Genomic DNA, 17870 nt, shown 5'->3' on the forward strand with positions numbered 1-17870 from the left:
ACCAGTCTATCCCTCCTCCCACTCTTCCCCCCTGGTAACCATAAGTTCATTCTCTAAGTCTTTGAGTCTGTTTCTGTTTTGTAAATAAGTTCATTTGTATCATTTTTTCTAGATTCCACATATAAGCAATATTGTGTGATATATGTCTTTTTCTCTCAGACTTACTCCTCTTAATATGATAATCTCCAGGTCCATCCATGTTGCTGCAAATGGCATTATTTCATTCTTTTTAACAGCTGAGTAATATTCCATTGTATATACTGGGTTGGCCAAAACATCTTACGGAAAAACCCAAATGACCTTTTTGGCCAACACGATATGTACCACATCTTCTTTATCTACTCTCACTCATTCCAAAGGAATAGATAACCAACGAGGACCTACTGTATAGCACAGAAAACTCTACTCAATACTCTGTAATGTCCTATATGGGAAAAGAATCTAAAAAAGAGTGGGTATATGTATATGTATATGTATAACTGAATCACTTTTCTACACACCTGAAACTAATACAACATTGTAAATCAACTATATTTCAATAAAATTGAAAACAAAGGAAACCTTTCCTCCTGCTCACATCTGCTTTCAATCGCTGTCCTATCTCTATCACCTGTTCAGAAGCAAACATCTCGAAACTGTCATGCACCCTGGCTGTCTCCTCTTCCTCACTGAGTGGTCACTCCTTTACATGTTGCCATCTGTTTTTCCCAACAACTCCAACGAAACCAGTGACCTCATTGTCATGAAATCCAGTGTGAACATCTCAGCCTTTATCTTCATTAAATCCTCAGCAGTGTTTGGCCCTGCTGACTTCACCCTAACTTCTTGAAATCCTCCACCTCTCCTTGATTTATATAACTCCACACTTGTCAGGTTTCCCCCTTGTCTCCATGGGTGTGCTTTCAGCTGCAGTTGCAGGTGCCGCTCCCTCTGTTCTTTTAAATGCTGCTGTCCCTTAGGTTGCAGCCACTGGTACCCTCCACTCTCATGTCACATGTTCATTGTCTCCCATGGCTTTCATAGTATGTGCTAATCACTCCTTTGTGGGTGTGAAACTCAACCCACCAAAGCAGGCAGTTAAGAATTACAACTCATTTGAAATTCCATCTCAGAGATGTTACTCTATAGACTGATTTAAAAAAAAAAACAAAAAAAACAAGTTCCTTTAGGGGTCCCCACAAGTAATGCTGCCCCTCTGGGGTCATAGGCATTGGGGTTGGAATGGAGAGCTAAGTAGCACATCCCTTACAACTGGACCTCAAGATTTCTAAAAAGATCTCCCTGTACCTAGCCTACATTTGCTGTTCAGGGTCCATAGCTTTTCTGCTGTTTCTGTTTCATTACACTTAGGATATAAGGACTCCATTGTCCTCCTACTTGCAGGGTCCATTATCCCCTAGAGCATCTCTCTTCCTCTCCTGTGCAACCTGTTCCTCTGCCACCTTCAATTCCGTTTCTTACCTAGCTGACTTCTTCTCATTGTATTCCTCTAGGAAAACTGTCCTCACCCCCCTAAGTGTTTCTGCAAATTAAGTCACTATATTACAGCTAATAATGATGCAATCAGGAAAATGGTCCCCAAGAATAAAGTTTGACTCTAAATTTGATAAAACCAGACATCAAATTAGTCAATAATATTTATAAAGAATTTATAACAGGGCTTTCCTGATGGTGCAGTGGTTAAGAATCTGCCTGCAAATGCAGGGTACACAGGTTTGAACCCTGGTCCAGGAAGATCCCACAGGTTGCGGAGCAACTAAGCCCATGCACCATAACTACTGAGCCTGCACTCTAGAGCCCACGAGCCACAACTACTGAGCCAGCATGCTCTAGAGCCCGTGCTCTGCAACAAGAGAAGTCACTGCAATGAGAAGCCTGCACACTGCAATGAAGTGTCGTCCTCACTCACCTCAACTTGAGAAAGCCCGCACGCAGCAGTGAAGACCAAATGCAGCCAAAAATTAAAAAATTAAATAAATTAATTAAAAAAAAGAATTTATCACAGTGATAAACACATAGGGAGCAATTAATAAATGATAGCTATTTATATTTCCCTATTTAAAAATAATTTCTCATACCATATGTAAAGTAAATGATTGAAACAAATATTAAAATGTGAATGCCAAGTAATGGGTTATTTAATGTTTGGCATAAGGATTTCATACCTAATGACAGCTTAAATGGACCAAAAAAATCCAGACAGAAAAATCATTCAACTTCTATAAGTGTTTTATGATGAAAAGAACGTGAGTAAAGAGTCACATGATTTTGTGTGACTGTATGTAAAGCACTTAGAAATATCTAGCCTGGTTTGTTGACTAGTAAAATGAGAAACCAGACTTGTTTATTTCAGAGGTCCTTTCCACCTCTAAAAGTATCTTATACTACAAAAATAATTTCAAAGAGTCACCATCCAGCTTACTACAGAGAACATTACTAATAACACTGAATCTCTGCCATGTACCCACAGAGACCTCATTCTCCTCCCTTCCATGCACAGGTAGTCTCGATTCTAAATGATCTCGTGAATGAATCCATGCATTTCTAAGCAATACAGTGCTTACTTTTGTGTTTTGAACTTTCTAAAATTATATCATGCTGCGTGCAGTTTCTAAGTTGGTTTTCTACTTATGCTTAATGAGACACATACGTTTGGATGTGTACAAATGATGAGATTTTAACATCTATATTCATCAATGAGTTAGCTTTATAATTTTCTATACTTTTTTTTTTTTACTGCGTTTGGGTACTAAAGTTTATACTATGTATATACAAATATTTATATATAAGTATTATGTTATATATAATAGACATTTATAATTTTATACATGCTTATGTAAAATGAGGTAGGAAGTGCTTGCCATTTTATATTTTCTAGAAGAATTTTTATTTATTGGGAATGATCATATCCCTAAATGTTTGGCAGAACTCACATAAAAATCAGTTGGCCTTGGTATTTTCTTGGTAAGAAGACTTTAAAATACTGATTTAATTTCTAGATTAGTTAGGGTTATTTGGTATTCCTGTTCTTCTGAGTCACTTTTGGTATATTTTTCTAGTAATTTTATCCATTTTATCTAAGGTTTTCTATTTATAATTCACATTGTTCATATTATTCCTTTATCATTTTAACTGTTTACTGTAACTACAATTATGTTCCTTTTCATGTTAATATTTTATGCTTTTTTTTCATGATCCATTTTGCCAATGGTTTATATATTTCACTAAATGTTTCAACAATTTATTTTTAACATGTGTATTCCATATTTTTTTTTTTGGTTTATATCACATTAATTTATGCTTTCATCTTTACTGTTTCCTTGCTCCTATTTTCTTTGGGGTTATTCTATTGACATTTTTTCTATCTTACGGTGAACACAAAGCTCATTAATTTTAAGATTTTATTCTAATATAAGTACTTACTGCCATACATTTCTCTCAAAATGTGGTCTAACTCTATTCCAGAAGTGTCGGTGCATATGCTTGTGTGGTGGTGACCGTGGAGGTGCGCTGCTTGTCTCTCCTTCGAAAGGCTGTGCTATGACAACACGGCTGAACGGCAGCTGCTGCACCATCTGATACCCTCCCAGGCTGCTCAGAGCCAAGGACCAAGCACAGCTAGGGTGCCAGAGCAGGGCCTCATTTGCTGGATATGGGACTCTTTCAATGGGCAGCCTTGACTTGGGGACTCCCATCAGCTTGGCTGAGGTTTTCTCAGAACTGCGACTGTGTGAAGTTCTTCCCTCCTAATCCTCCTTTCTTTTGTCTTTTCACAGACGTCAGTCCTGCATCACAGTCTGAAGGCTCTGGTGGCCTACTCCTTCCCCGTCCCTCTTTATTCTTCAAGGGCATCTCCCCAAAATAACTCATGTACATCTCATTCTGTATTGGTGTCTGCTTCTCAGAGGACTCAAACTGACACAAGTGTTTTTGTTATTATCCATCCTAAATGTTTCCAAACTCCTATTAAGATTCCTTCATTGTTATTTATGAAGTTCTTTTCCCAAAATGTTTAAGAGGGCTTTCACCTCCTAGCTTAATTTCATTGTCTAATGTTCACAGAGTGTATCATTTGAAATCTGTATTTTTTTCATGGTACTTGAAGAAGAATGGATATTCTATAATTATTGAGTGCAGAGTTCTTTATAAATTCACTAAAACTGTTGTGTTATTCAAAAATAAATAATATCCTATAATGTGAGAGATGTGTAAATCTCCCATTCTGATAGTGGATTTGTTCATGTCTCCTTTTAGTTCTGTCAAGTTTTACCTTATATGTTCAAGGCTATTTCATCAGGTGTACACAGGTTTAGAATTGCTACATGTTCCAAGCGAACTGGAACTTTATCACTGTCTAGTGAGTCCTTTCCACCTTGGTATTGCTTTTGACATAAAATCCTGAATTATTCTTATCTAAATTTTTCAGGCTAGTTTTGCCTTTTTCCCCATCTTTTACATTAAAATATTTGCTTACCTTTATGTTTTAGGTGTGTCCTTGGAAAACAGTTTTTGCTATATGTTGGTATTTTATGCAATCTAGAAATATTACCATTTTCATTAATGAGTTTAATACTTTGTTCACTTACATTTATTGTGATTGCTGGTACATTTTTTTCTACTTTCTTATTTTGTGTTTTTCATCTGTCCTACTTTTTTATGTTACCTTTGTCTCATTTCCTCTTTCTTCTGCTTTGATTGCATTGATTTTTTAAAATTTCATTACACCATTTGACTCTATGTTCTTGGTGGTTATCTTTGAAAATTTACCTTGTATTCTTAACATTTAAAAAATCCTTTTATTATTCCTCTTGCCAGACAATATAAAGACTTTAGAATATTTCAACTTTCATACTTTAACTCCGATTGCCTCCATTGAAAATTACCTTATATTACTGTCTAGTATTTTAGTTCTCTCTTGCTTTCTAGTTAATCTTAACCTCATACATTGGACATAACCATTTCTTTTTTTTATACAATGTATGTCTACATTTGTTGGCATACTCACTAATACCTTTTTTCACTATTATTCCTTACACTTCAGATCTTCTATGGTCATTTTTCTTTTCTATTATATGCATCCTTTAGAAGTTTTTTTTTTTTTACTTGATGGGGTAAATTTGTAATGAAGTCCCTCATTACTGGAAAATATATTTCTATTGTACATAAAATCTAAATATTTTTTTCTAGTTTTTACTTTATTGAGGGGGAAAATCCTTGGGGATTTAAAAAATGTTCCTGTGAGTTTATCAATGCATTTAAAAGTATGTTCATTTAAAATCTAAATTGATTTACACCAGAAGGCTTTTAGAATAATCTAGTCTATTATTATAGTCTTCCTATAGTCTAGTCTTCCTATAATTCTGGAAGCAGTAGTCTATTTCTATTATTTTACCTGTAAACATAATTAAGTTTTACGAATACTACAATATATAAATTGATGGTTGTGCCATCCCTCATTGCACAGATTCTAAGGTCAAAAGTCACCTACAGAACATGAGGTCCTGAGGAAAGAAAGGAATCTGCCCAACTCAGATAAGAGTTGATAGGGATCCCTTCATGAATGCATTTTTGCTTAAAATATTGATATATATTACAGTCAACAATTAAGTAGCTTTATGAATTGTATTATCTAGTTCCAATGAAATAAACCTCATATAAGGGACAAGAACCTTAAAAAAATTCTTGTAGAAAAATCACAGATTGCAAGTTACACTAAATTGAAGCATAAAAAACAATCTATATTAGCAGAGCTGACAGTTCTCCTATACCCAGGATGAGTTCTTTTTTGGCCACTGTACAAGGTAATAATAACGACAGTTTAATTAGATGTGACAAGAAGCCAGCCAAGAACCTTAACCTTATGAAGAAGTTGATTTTATATAAAGAGTAACAATTATCATTGTTAAATATGAAACTGATCTAATTGATTATCGTGGCTTTAAATAACAAGTTAATGATAGATAAGGGTACAACTATTGGCAAAATATTTTTAAAATAAGATTTATTTCATCTTTATTTTACCCTTTTTAGTTTATATTATACTTATTTTTTACTGTGTATATGTTATATCTATAAATAAATTAATATATTTTCATTAGGGTTGAGTGCTCAAAGTATTTTTCTTAATAAAGATATGTAATTTAAAAAAATTGGGGGTACCAATTTACTACCAAATAAGCAACTTGAGGGCTTGAGTCATTTAGGATTTATCTTTATTTCCTCCATAGAGGCTAAATTTGAGCTTTGCACATGGTAGTAAACAAATAACTATTTGTAGAATATTTTGTTCATCTTACATATTTTAAAAGTTGTTCTTTCCATTGAGTCTATTTTTGTACATGGTGGGGATTTTGAGAAGTATTCCCTCTTGGATCATCTAATCTATTCCCAGAATGTTGGTAGAATTGATTTTTATTATTCCTAATTTATACCTGATGTATGAGTGTCAAGTGCTACTTTGAATATTATTAGTAAAGGTGAATTCATTATTTCCCTTGATAATTTGCATCGTTGCTTAATTGTTCTCATGGTTAAAAAGTTTTCTTATATTTAACTTAAATTTCCCAGGTGCAGTTTAAGCCCATTACTTCCTGCTCTGCTCTCACTGACTAATGAGAATTGGTCCCTGTCCTCCTGGGAATATCCCTTAACATATTTTCAGAGGCTAACATGTCTCCCCTTAGCCTTCTTTTCTCCAGATTGGGAAATTCCCAGCTCTACTAACCTTTTATCATACATCATATCCTACCTGAATTTCTCATATTTTGTGGTTTTCCTCTTAACTACATTAATTTACCCATAAAGAGAAAAAATGCATTCAAAATTTAGTAATTTCCTGAAAATGAGAAAAAAATAAATAGCACCATGTATAATTTACCTAATTTGATGGAAAGTAAGCATGAAATTCGACTTGGGAAGTAGGTTTGCTTAAAGTTAATTCTTATTCACAGTTTCATAACAGACCATGTAAGATTATCTTTCTGTTTCTGCCCTTATTAGAGAAAGATTTCAAGGGTCTGAAATTTTATGCAAACTTGTGTACATGCACCCATATGCATAAGGTTACATGTGCAAAGTGCATTTTCCTGGAAAACCCACTCATAGCTTTCATAATGGAGCTCTACTTCCTTCAAAAAGGCAAAATCTGACTGGATTCTAGCCCTGAGACAAAACTAAAGTCAATAGAAAACTAATGGGTTTAATTTTTCTGTTACTCAAATTTCCTTGCTGAAAATGAAATAATTTATAGCAATATACTTGAAGTAAATAAAGTAATATCTACGTCTAACAGTTTTAAAAGAAATCTGAAATCAGTAGTGACCTGTAAACCAGGACTTGTTCTTAGCATTATTTTCAGTTTATTTTTATCCCTTTGCACATCTTCACTAGGGCACCGATTCAGAGCATCCTCTTTCTGTCAGTTACAATGTTGGCAGCTATATTACCAGCTGTTCTTGGCCACTCCCAAGTGTGTAATATACAGCCCTCACATTTGTGAGTGATCCTTGTAACAAGGCACAAATACTCCATAAATATTATTCCCAAGAAAGGAATCAAAGGAGAGAAGAATTTTACTTCCAAGCATGCTCTACATTCTCCCCTCTACAGGTATGGACCACGAGGCCCTCCATCCATCTTACAATGTCCCCCATGCATCACCCTTTGGTAGCAGAAATCCCATCAGCAATATCCAATAGGGAGATAATTCCAATAAGAAGGAAGTTGTCTCCAGTGCAGAGACTGAGCGCACAGGGTCTCATATCCACTAGGATATGTTTAGATCATGTATGTTTACAGAAGGAAATAAAGGAAACAAAGACCTTTGTATCAGACACCAATCTTCCTTCTCTTCAGATCCTCATCTTGGCATCCTTGTTCCAGCTCTCTGTGTGTTCTAACCAAATACACACAGATGTAACCAGATGATGCCCCATCTTCCACCCCTTCCATGTATGTATCTCTGTCCTCCTATCCCGGGGCTGCCTTGCAGGTGATACCAAGGGACTCTGCTCAGTTCCCATACACTGTATGCACAATGCCATGAGGTAAAACTTACCAATGGCTTACAAGAACTAGTGGATAGACTGTTCTACTTTCTCCCTTTCCTCCACAGGAATGGTTCAGAGATGCAGTTTATAAAATAGCTGCACATTAGTCTTTTGCTTTGGCTCTGCTTTCTGGGGAAGTCAAGCTAAGAGACTCTCTTAGCTCTTTTGATCAGTGATACATGATAGAAGAGCCCACGTGTTTACTGTAATTTTTCTCACATAACAGGTATTCAATACAAACCTCTCTTTCAAATTAGAGACAAGGCATCCTCTATCTTGATCAGTAAAGATAACATATTGAACATGGTGAATATATCTATTGACAATTCAACAAATATTACTGAGCTTCTATAATGTCTCAGATTTTGTGCTATAATATGGCTTTCTGTCCACAAGCTGAGGATTGAGAAAATTTTCATATTATAACAAGAAATGTTAGCTAACTAATCTTAAGGACTTCCCCCTCCCAACTTCTGTAACTATAGTCTTTCTAAACAGCAGATAAGTAAAACTGATTCCAAGAGATCAGAGCAGATCAGTAAAACGGATTCCAAGAGAACCAAGAAAAATAAAATGTGAACATCAGCTCTGAACCCCAATAAATTTGTTAAGAAGTTCCCTTGGAAAACTCTTTAAACCCAAGTGACAGTAAAACTAGAACTAATACAAACAAAGAGAAATTCTGCTGAAAACAAATCCATTTTTAAAAAAATGAGAGAGAGAACACAAGCAAAATCAAAGTTTCTCAGAGAAGAGGGACATAAAGAAGGAAAATCCGCTGTTTTTGCAAAAAAATGAAAAGTAGAAGTGATGACTAACTCTATTCTTCCGATATGCTTATAGTGTTAATGAAAGAGAAAGGTATTAGGACAAAGGTATTCCATAGTTATAGCTGTTTCTAAATGCTTTTAATTACAATTATGAATGTATTGAGTATAGTAAGGAGAAACTTCTTTGACTTATTATGTGCTTTCTTGAATCCAATGTATACAGAGAGTCTATAAGAGGTGAGAATGGTAATCACTGTGTAAATGTGAGTAACTGAAGCTTTCAAGGAATAAGCAAGGTTGTCTCCCAGGAAACCAGATTACATGGGTGGTTGTCAAGAGGATTTTCAAGAACAGTGAGGTGAGGTTGAGGGCAAGGAGTATGCACTAAAGAAACAAGAAGATTGATGGCATCTAGTTTGGAATCTAAAAAGAACTGAAGGTATGAAAAGGTGGAGGCAAATGAAAAGGAGAACCAGTGGGGAGACAGAACAGAGGTCTGAAGTGGTTCTTCTCACACTTTTTTCTTTCTGCATTCTCCATTTGCTTAATATAGGGAGAGGAGCCCAGAATACCAGCTGCATGAGAGTTGATGCTAGAAAAATAAAATGGGCTTATAGAAAAGACCCAGGTGTGGGTTTTTAAAAATATTGTGAGTGATCATGGGAGATCCTCTTCCACGTAAATTACATTTCAGACATTAAGAAACCACTTTAAAGAAAAGTAAGAAAGAGTTGGTAGCAAAGATAGGAAAAAAGGTGTTGCTTCCTTGACTGCTCGGACACCTAGATAGGGTGACCATGCATTCTGAGTATGGAAGTACAGAGAGGAAGAACAAAAAAGAGAGGGAGAGTGATTTCTGTGAAGGTAGAGTTCTCAGGAGACAGCATCAAAGAGTTATGCACATTTATATCAACTCACTTGGAGCATTATGACAAAGATGCAGGCTCTAAACCAACATCAAAGGTTCTACATTGCCAGCTAACATAGGCAGAAACTTACTCACTGGCTCTACAGTAATTCCCGGTCATACCACTAACTCTGTCCACAGTCTCCCAAGCAAAATCCCCTGTTCTCTTCATCTCCCCTCATCTCATAGGAAACAAATTGTTTCTACACATGTTCATTCAGTTTATTAAAATCGAACTTCTCATCTGAAGAACATTGACAAAGTTAGCCTGCTCTCACATTTTTTAAAGTGTGTGTAAGTACATATGTGTGCTTTAATGCAAATTTTGAATATTTCATATGAATAAGTCATACCTATTGTAGTCAGGGTCTATACCCAACCATATGGGAAAATGCCCTTATGTGCTACTAGGACTAAATGGAGAAAAAGACAGCTCTGACCACTTTGGTCTAATACTGCTACTTAAATTTCTTATTTGAGATTTTGTGAGAGTTTTATAAAATCAACTTAATTAGGTATAGTTTAAATACAATAAAGCAAAGCAACTTTAACTGTACATGTTGGCAAATTTTGACAAGTGTATACACAGAAATAACCACCAAAACAATTTTATACGGTGTTTTTATTGCCTCAAAAATTTCCCTAGTGCTCTTTGCAGTTAGGTCCCCACCCTCACCTGGCCACAGATAATCATTGATCTGCTTTCTGTTACAAAAGGCTACATTTGTCTGTTTCATAAAATGAAATCATAAAGTATGTATTATTTTGGACTGGATTTGTGACTCAGTGTAATATTTTTGAGCTTTATCCATGGTATTGAGTATACCAGTATTTCATTTCTTTCTTACAGTGAAATAGTATAAATAGTCATAGTACAATACATACTAATAGTATGTATAGTATGGCTATAACACAATTTGACCCATGACCTGCTGATATACATGTGGGTTCTATTCAGTTTTGGGCTACTATGAATAAAGCTGCTAAGAACATTAGTGTTTAGTTCTTTGTATGGACCTATGTTTTCATCTCCCTTGGGTGAATTTCTACTCTTTGTTGAGGTAGTTGTAACATGTTCGTTACCAACAAGCAATGTGCATCACATCCTTGACAAAACTTGACATTGTCAGACTTGTTAATTTTAGCTATTCCAATGAAAATATTGTGGTAACTTGCTATTTTTAAAGTGCAATTTCGTGACATTAATGATGTTGAGCATCTGGCCATTTGCATATCTTCTATTTTAAAGTGACTGTTAAAATATATTGTCCATTATTATTAGATCCTTTTTCTTATTATCATTGAACCGTGAGTTCTCCTTACATATTGTGATCCAAGACCTTTGTAGCTATTTGTTGCAAATATTTTCTCCCCATCTGTGACTTGCCTTTGCAGAAGTTTTTAAATTTCATGAAGTCTAATTTATTAATTTTTCTTTATGAATCATTTTTTTCTGTTTCACTTAAGAAATCTTTGCATTTCACCAAGGTGAATACCACAACTAATCAAGTTCAGATGAGGTCATTAGGGAGGGCCCTAATTCAATATGATTGGTATCCTTATAAGAAGAGGGAAATTTTGACCCAGACACCTGGAGAGAATGCCATGTGACAATGGAGGCAGAAATTGAGGTACCGCAGCTGAAAGCCAAGGAATGCCTGGAGCTGCCAGAAGCTGGAAGAGTCAAGGAAGCCTCTTTCTCTATAGACTTTGAAGAGAGCACAGCCCTGTCAAAACCTTGATTTTAGATTTCTAGTCTCCATAACTCTAAGAGAATAAATTTCTGTTGTTTTGAACAAATTTGTGGTACTTTGTTATAGCAGTCAGGAAATTAATACAATATCTTTGTGTGATTTTTGGAGTCAGAATAATTCTTGCCTCAATAAAATGATTAGGGCAGTATAACGTTTTTGTATAGAAATGCTATCAATTATTCATAATGTCTTCTCAATGTTACAACTGCTAGTAAAGCCACACGGGCCTGAAGAATTTTAGTGTGGGAAGATAATTACAAATTTTTCTTTAAGTGATATAGAACTATCTGGAATTTCAGTTTCTTCTTGGGTCAGTTTTTATAATTTGTGTCTTTCATGGAATTTGTCCACTTTGTCTAGGTTTTCAAATTTATTGTCATAAAATTATTTGTAATATTTAATTATTATACTTTTAATGTCTGTAGAATATTTAGGATGCTTATAAAACACAAAGAGGTGTAGCAGGTCCTATGTTTCCCTTTTTGGTGAAAGAGGATGCACTATGCAGCAATTTGTCTGAGGGTTTTTTTTTTTTTTTGGAGTGGATATAGCTGTACCCTAACCACCAAACCCTTAAAATTTTCACTGAAGAAGCAGGTCCCTGAAACTACACAGAGTTTCTTTCCCAAACTCTGGTGGAATGTGTCTTTCCAAAGTTTCCAGTTCACTAGCCAAATCTTATTCATCATGTCTCTTTGGCATGATGTCATATATTTCATGGATCTGTATGAAGACCGGTGGGATGACCAAACAGTTCAGATTTCTTCAAACTATAGTATAACAGAGAGGAGAGTGTTAAAATAGCCTAGTGGTAAAACTAAATGAAAATTGTTGTGTACCCTACATTAATGCAAACTATTTTAGATCTACTTTTTAACTTAGAATGAAAAATAATGAATTTGCCAAAACAGTGGTTATATAACATGTACCCAGGGCCTTATTAATCTCCTCTAGCAAAACACACATGTAGAAAAATAAATGTTATAGGGGCAACTATTTGGTCGAGATTGGTGTAATCTATAGTCATTTGCCAGGATAATCCAGTTTTTGCAGGGACAAGAATAACAAATTTGGACTTCTCTGGTGGTGCAGTGGTTAAGAATCCGCCTGCCAGTGCAGGAGACACGGGTTTGAGCCCTGGTCCGGGAAGATCTCACATGCCGCGGAGCAACTAAGCCCATGCGCCACAACTACTGAGCCTGCGCTCTAGAGCCCGCGAGCCACAACTACTGAAGCCCGCGTGCCTAAGGCCCATGATCCACAACAAGAGAAAGTCACCGCAATGAGAAGCCCGCGTACCGCAACGAAAAGTAGCCCCCACTTGCCACAACTAGAGAAAACCCGTGCAGCAACGAAGACCCAAGGCAGCTAAAAATAAAAAATAAAATAAAAATAAATAAATAAATTTATTTAAAAAAAAGAATAACAAATTTAACAGATATGATAGGGACCCCTACTGCTCTCTTTGGGTCTTTAATGGTCACACTAATCTCTACCATCCCCTCAAAATGTTATAGTATGTTTTATTTTCAATCTTAACTGGAATATTGGGAGAGGAACAGCAAAAACATTTCAGAAGTTCCTGCTTGGCATTTCCCATTATGATAGTGCACAGGCAATGTGAGGGTTGCTCCAACTACCAAGTATATCAATTTTCCATTGATAGAAAGGGGAAATGACTATTGGGTGAATCTGGGGATCCAAGGAGCCTACCCCGAGCCAACTTTACTGAGGACTCCATTTACTATCTGCCCTCCATATGTTTCCATTCTTAGAGCAAAATAAAAATAACTCTTTGAGCCTCTAGGTATACATATCAACTCATACGTTGTGTCCAAATGTCCTCAAAAGTCTGGGTATTCCTATGTAGTAAGCAGAATGGACCCACAAAGATACTCATACCCCTAATTCCTAGAACCTGTGAATAGATTTCATTTCATGACAAAAGGGACTTTGCAGATGTAATTAAGGTTACAGACTTTAAGATAAGGAACTTAGCCTGATTTATCCAGGTGGCTCAATCTAATCATATAAGCCCTCAAAAGCAGAAGACTTTCTCCAGCTGGAGTCATAGGGGCCATAAGAGGTAAGAAAGATTTTAAGTGTGAGAAGAATTCAGTGCACTCTTACTGGTTTAAAGACAGAGTGGGCAACATGACGAGGAACAAATGTTGCCTAAAAGAGCTGAGAGTCTTCTGTCTGACAGCCATCAAGAAAATAGGGACCTCAGCTTTATGACCATAAAGAAATGAATTCTGCTAATAGCCTCGTGATATGGAAACATATTCTTTCCCAGGAAGAAACCTCCATAAAGGAATGTGACACTACCAACCTCTAGATTTTGGTTTTGTGAGACCTTAAACTGAATCAACTGAGCCACACTGTATTGACCTTCTGACCTACAGAACTGTGAAATAATAAATTAGTGTCATTTTAAAGTGCTACGTCTGTTGTGGTGTGTTATGGCAGCAAAAGGAAACTAATACATCCCTTTTCCCTAATGTGCAGTCACCCAAGCAAACAGCCATCAGTCCCTTTGGGGAAGGAATGTGAGAGTACTACAGCATACATGTGCCGTGCAGTTACACGGTATTTCCTCCTATGCACCCGTAGTCCTCTTTTCAGTCAAAGAGTTCTAGATCTGGAAATTGGCTCAGGATCAGCAAATGAGCAAGGGGTAGAAACGTTTTATTGGGCTGACCCTCCTCTGCCTACTGCTTTTTTGCACACTTTTGGTTATAGATTTTAAATAGCATGCTTGTTGGTTGCCAAACTATTTTGCCCCAAGGGACACCATGCTCTATTAACTATATCATTTTCTGAGGGACAAGTCCCCTTGGCTGCCCCTTTGATCTCGCTAGTAATTAAGGTAATTGCAGCAGCCTCATTTCTGATGATTAAGTGCCACCTCCTGGCCTCCATTACTTCAGGGCCATCCTGAAGTGTACACAATGTCCCTGCGTACACTAACGAGCCCGGGTTTATGACTGCCTCTCCTATCTTCAGCCCTGTCCTGCAAAGCAACACCACCACAGAACCTATTGATGCTGGTGTGTCTCTCGTCAACACGTTCCTAATGGCCTTAGTGAGGACTTTGGTCTCTGAGCCCTCCTGTGGAACTAACCCTTTGAGGGATCTTCTGGTTTCACATACTAATGCAACACACCCACTCCCCCAGCATCTTTATTCCTTTCTTTCAGCATGCCAAGACAGTTCAGACACTTCCACTTCACTCAGTGTTGACAACTGTTTTTCTTAAGAGCAACTCTATTGGAGAGTTTGCCCCTTCCCTTAGGGTCTTTGCCAGGATAATAAACCCCATGTGCTGAGAAAGCGTTCCCAATTAATTATTTTTTACTTTTTCACTCTTTCATCCCAGGCTTCTTGATCAAGTGCCTATCAACATGGCAGGCAAGAGAGAAGGGAGGGGCACCCTCTTATGGGGGTACCTGCTGCCTTGTGGCTGAGAGTTCTCTGCAGCATTGTCCATCTTAGGAAAAGTACTACCTCCAGAAAGAGTGGGCTACCTCCAAGTTCTGAGGATCTAAGGGAGGAGGGTGAGTCCACAGTCAATATATTCTCAGAGGTTTCCAACCACTTGTCCACATCCCATGTTTCAGGGTCAGCCCCAGACTTTCCCAGTCAGGGCCCTGACGTTAGCATAATAGGTCAACCTTGGATGAGCATTCAAACAACCCTGGAACTCTACAATTCTAAGTATCAGATTCTTAACTTACTTGGCTATGTCTGCTCTTCCACTGCAGGAGAGAAGGATCTCTTTGAAAGCTACAAATGAGGCCTCCCACTCTCACACTTAGCATTTAACTGCTTATTAACAATCCTCCGTTTCTGACAATCCCTCTATGTAGCATAAATACAACTCAGAGAACAGTCAACTCCACCATCTTTGTAGAAATGTTTTTGCATAGTTTTCAAATGACCCACAGAAACTACAAGGGCATTTCCCTCCACTTGTACACTTTCTTGTTCAACAATGGTGAAATCTTTATCAACCATGCCACTACCTTGTGCCAGGGACAACTCATGCCCAACCTACCATTCAGGATGGATTCCATTTTGCCTGCCCTTCAGTGAATGAGCCAGCCCCAAATCCCTATTTATCACCTGTTTATTTAGACTATTCCTGGTACCATTTGTATTAGTTTGGGTCTATTGCAAAGCAAATGTCAGGATGGGTTTTAGGTATGCAAGAGATTTAATGTTGGAGGGAGCAATAGGAGGTATGGAGAGCCTTTAAACCATGATACAGATCTGATATTTATAGAAGAGATAAAAGGAAGGGAGAAAAATCTTGGACGGCAGTATATTTCAAAAAAAAAAAAAAATTCAGTAAAGTCAATGGGAGAGTTTCAGCCAAAGTCACCCATTCAAGAAGTCCCAGCACTTGCTGGAATAAGCCCACATTAGTGTTCTCACTATGTCCAGGCTTGGGCTGTGGGCAGCCTGAGGACAGTGTGCCTTCAGCACAAAAACAAGAGTAAATCCAGAATGATAGCCTGCTCCCTGCTGCAAAATATCTGAACAGTACACTTTCATGTCCTCCATAATTAATTTTTCTCTTGGCTATGATTCCCATTTTGTGCTTATTTGTATGTCTAGTAATTTTTATTGAATATTAAACATTATGAATTTTACATTTTTGAAGACTGCATTTTGTTTTATTCTTTTAAGGAGTGTTGAATTTTCTGGCAAAGAGTTAAGTTCCTTTTAGGTTCTTTTTCTGTGTATCTCCATAATCTCAAATTCTCTGTCCCATGCATTCTAGCCATCTCAGTCTCCCTGTCTTCTCAATTTATGAGATTACCAGACCATGTTTTGGTTCTTCCTTGCTGCTCCATAGTCTAGAAACTACTTGAAGTTATAAAACCCGGGTAGTCATAGAGTTCACTTTGGTTGTTTTCCTTTTCTCAGTCCTGTACTTCCATTGTCCAAATCCTGAAATATTTGTTTCTTGTATTTTTGTCCAGTTTTTTTAATTGTTTGTAGTAGGAGATTAAATCTATACCATCTTATTCCCTCATGACTTCATCAGATGTCTGAGTTTCTCAAAAATTTAAAAGCAGCATTATATTTTTAATTTTATGTAGACATGTGCTCAGCTTTATCATTTGTATTATTTTATCTGAATGAATTTTATTTCCTCCCTAGCACAGGGACCATGCTTCTTCTGTTCCTTGGCTCTCCTGCTCTTCCCTTCTGTGTGTTTTTTCACCTATCACACAGTTAGGATTACAGGGCAGACATCTGTACAAATGTATGCCCAATGAACAGTAGCCCTGAAAGTGAAACTGGATAAATTACAGAGGAAAAGAGCAGAATAAATTAAGAAACTAATATATCATTGTAAAGCAATTATACTCCAATAAAGATGTTGAAAAAATTGCTTATTGAACCATAACTCTAAGTGCTCTAAACATTTTCAAGATTCCTGAGTATTTTACGTGTAATGCACACGTAAGAAAGCATGAAAGGGTTTAACACAAACCAATCTGCAGTGAAAGAGAAAATGAATAGCGTCTAACCTTAGCTACCAAAAGAAGTGCAGAAATTGATAATATCACACAGGAAGTAAACATCATGTAATGATCTTTTAAAAATGTGAGGAAAGATTTCTGATAGCATCTGTGTTAGTGGTGTGCTGTTTCCTACCAAAAGCAATGGGCTTTTGAAAACTCTTCCTGTACAACAACACAGAAAACAAGGCACTCTAAAATTTCTGCAGCGGGCATATTTGCAGAATTTGAAGATAGTAAAACCATTAACAACTACAAGGATGTGTATAAAAGCAAGTAAAAACTAGAAATAGCTCCAGTGAGACTATAAATACTTTGATATCAGCAAATGTCTTATTCATTTTGTGTATCTTTTAAATATTCCAAACAAATTGGGAACCCAATAAGTACTGATTGAATTACATTGCCTTAACTTGGGTTTTTTTTTTGAAATTACAGAAAGTTTCATATTTAGGTGGTGTACTTGAGTTGATGGAAATACATGTTAGACTATAAATTTCCAACAACAGGAGAGATATAGATGGAAAAATAATAGAGAGCACTAGTTCGTCACAATGGCTGACTTCCTCTTTTTTCTCCCAAAAGATAGAAGAAACTGCCATAGAATTTCCTAAAAAAGATAATTGTGTTCCCAGAATTTCAAAAGATAAGTGAGGAGGATTCTTCCCCTACTATGAAATTCATTGGAAAATCTGAAAAATACAATTGGGAAAGAATGTTCAATAAGATGGATAATTTACAAAATATCAGATTAGAAAATGTCAACATAACAAAAATAAATGCCACTTTTTAATGGTATTTTTGTTTTGGAATACTTGCCATTTTTAAGACTTATTGTTCAATGTTAAACTGAAAAA

The 17870-nt window shown here is 36.5% G+C and overlaps 1 protein-coding gene across 1 annotated transcript in view; it reads left to right on the forward strand.

Moving 5' to 3' along the window:
* Positions 1 to 6318, forward strand: part of LOC309627291 (uncharacterized protein) — a 297871-nt gene extending 291553 nt beyond the window's left edge. Inside the window, exon 4 of the transcript XR_014243650.1 lies at positions 3777 to 6318. The gene's annotated coding sequence lies outside the window, so the exon portion shown is untranslated. The remainder of the gene's footprint in view (positions 1 to 3776) is intronic.
* The last annotated feature ends 11552 nt before the right edge of the window (positions 6319 to 17870 follow it).

This window comes from Balaenoptera borealis (genome assembly GCF_965194805.1).
Source record: "Balaenoptera borealis genome assembly, chromosome: 4".
Classification (NCBI taxonomy): domain Eukaryota; kingdom Metazoa; phylum Chordata; class Mammalia; order Artiodactyla; family Balaenopteridae; genus Balaenoptera; species Balaenoptera borealis.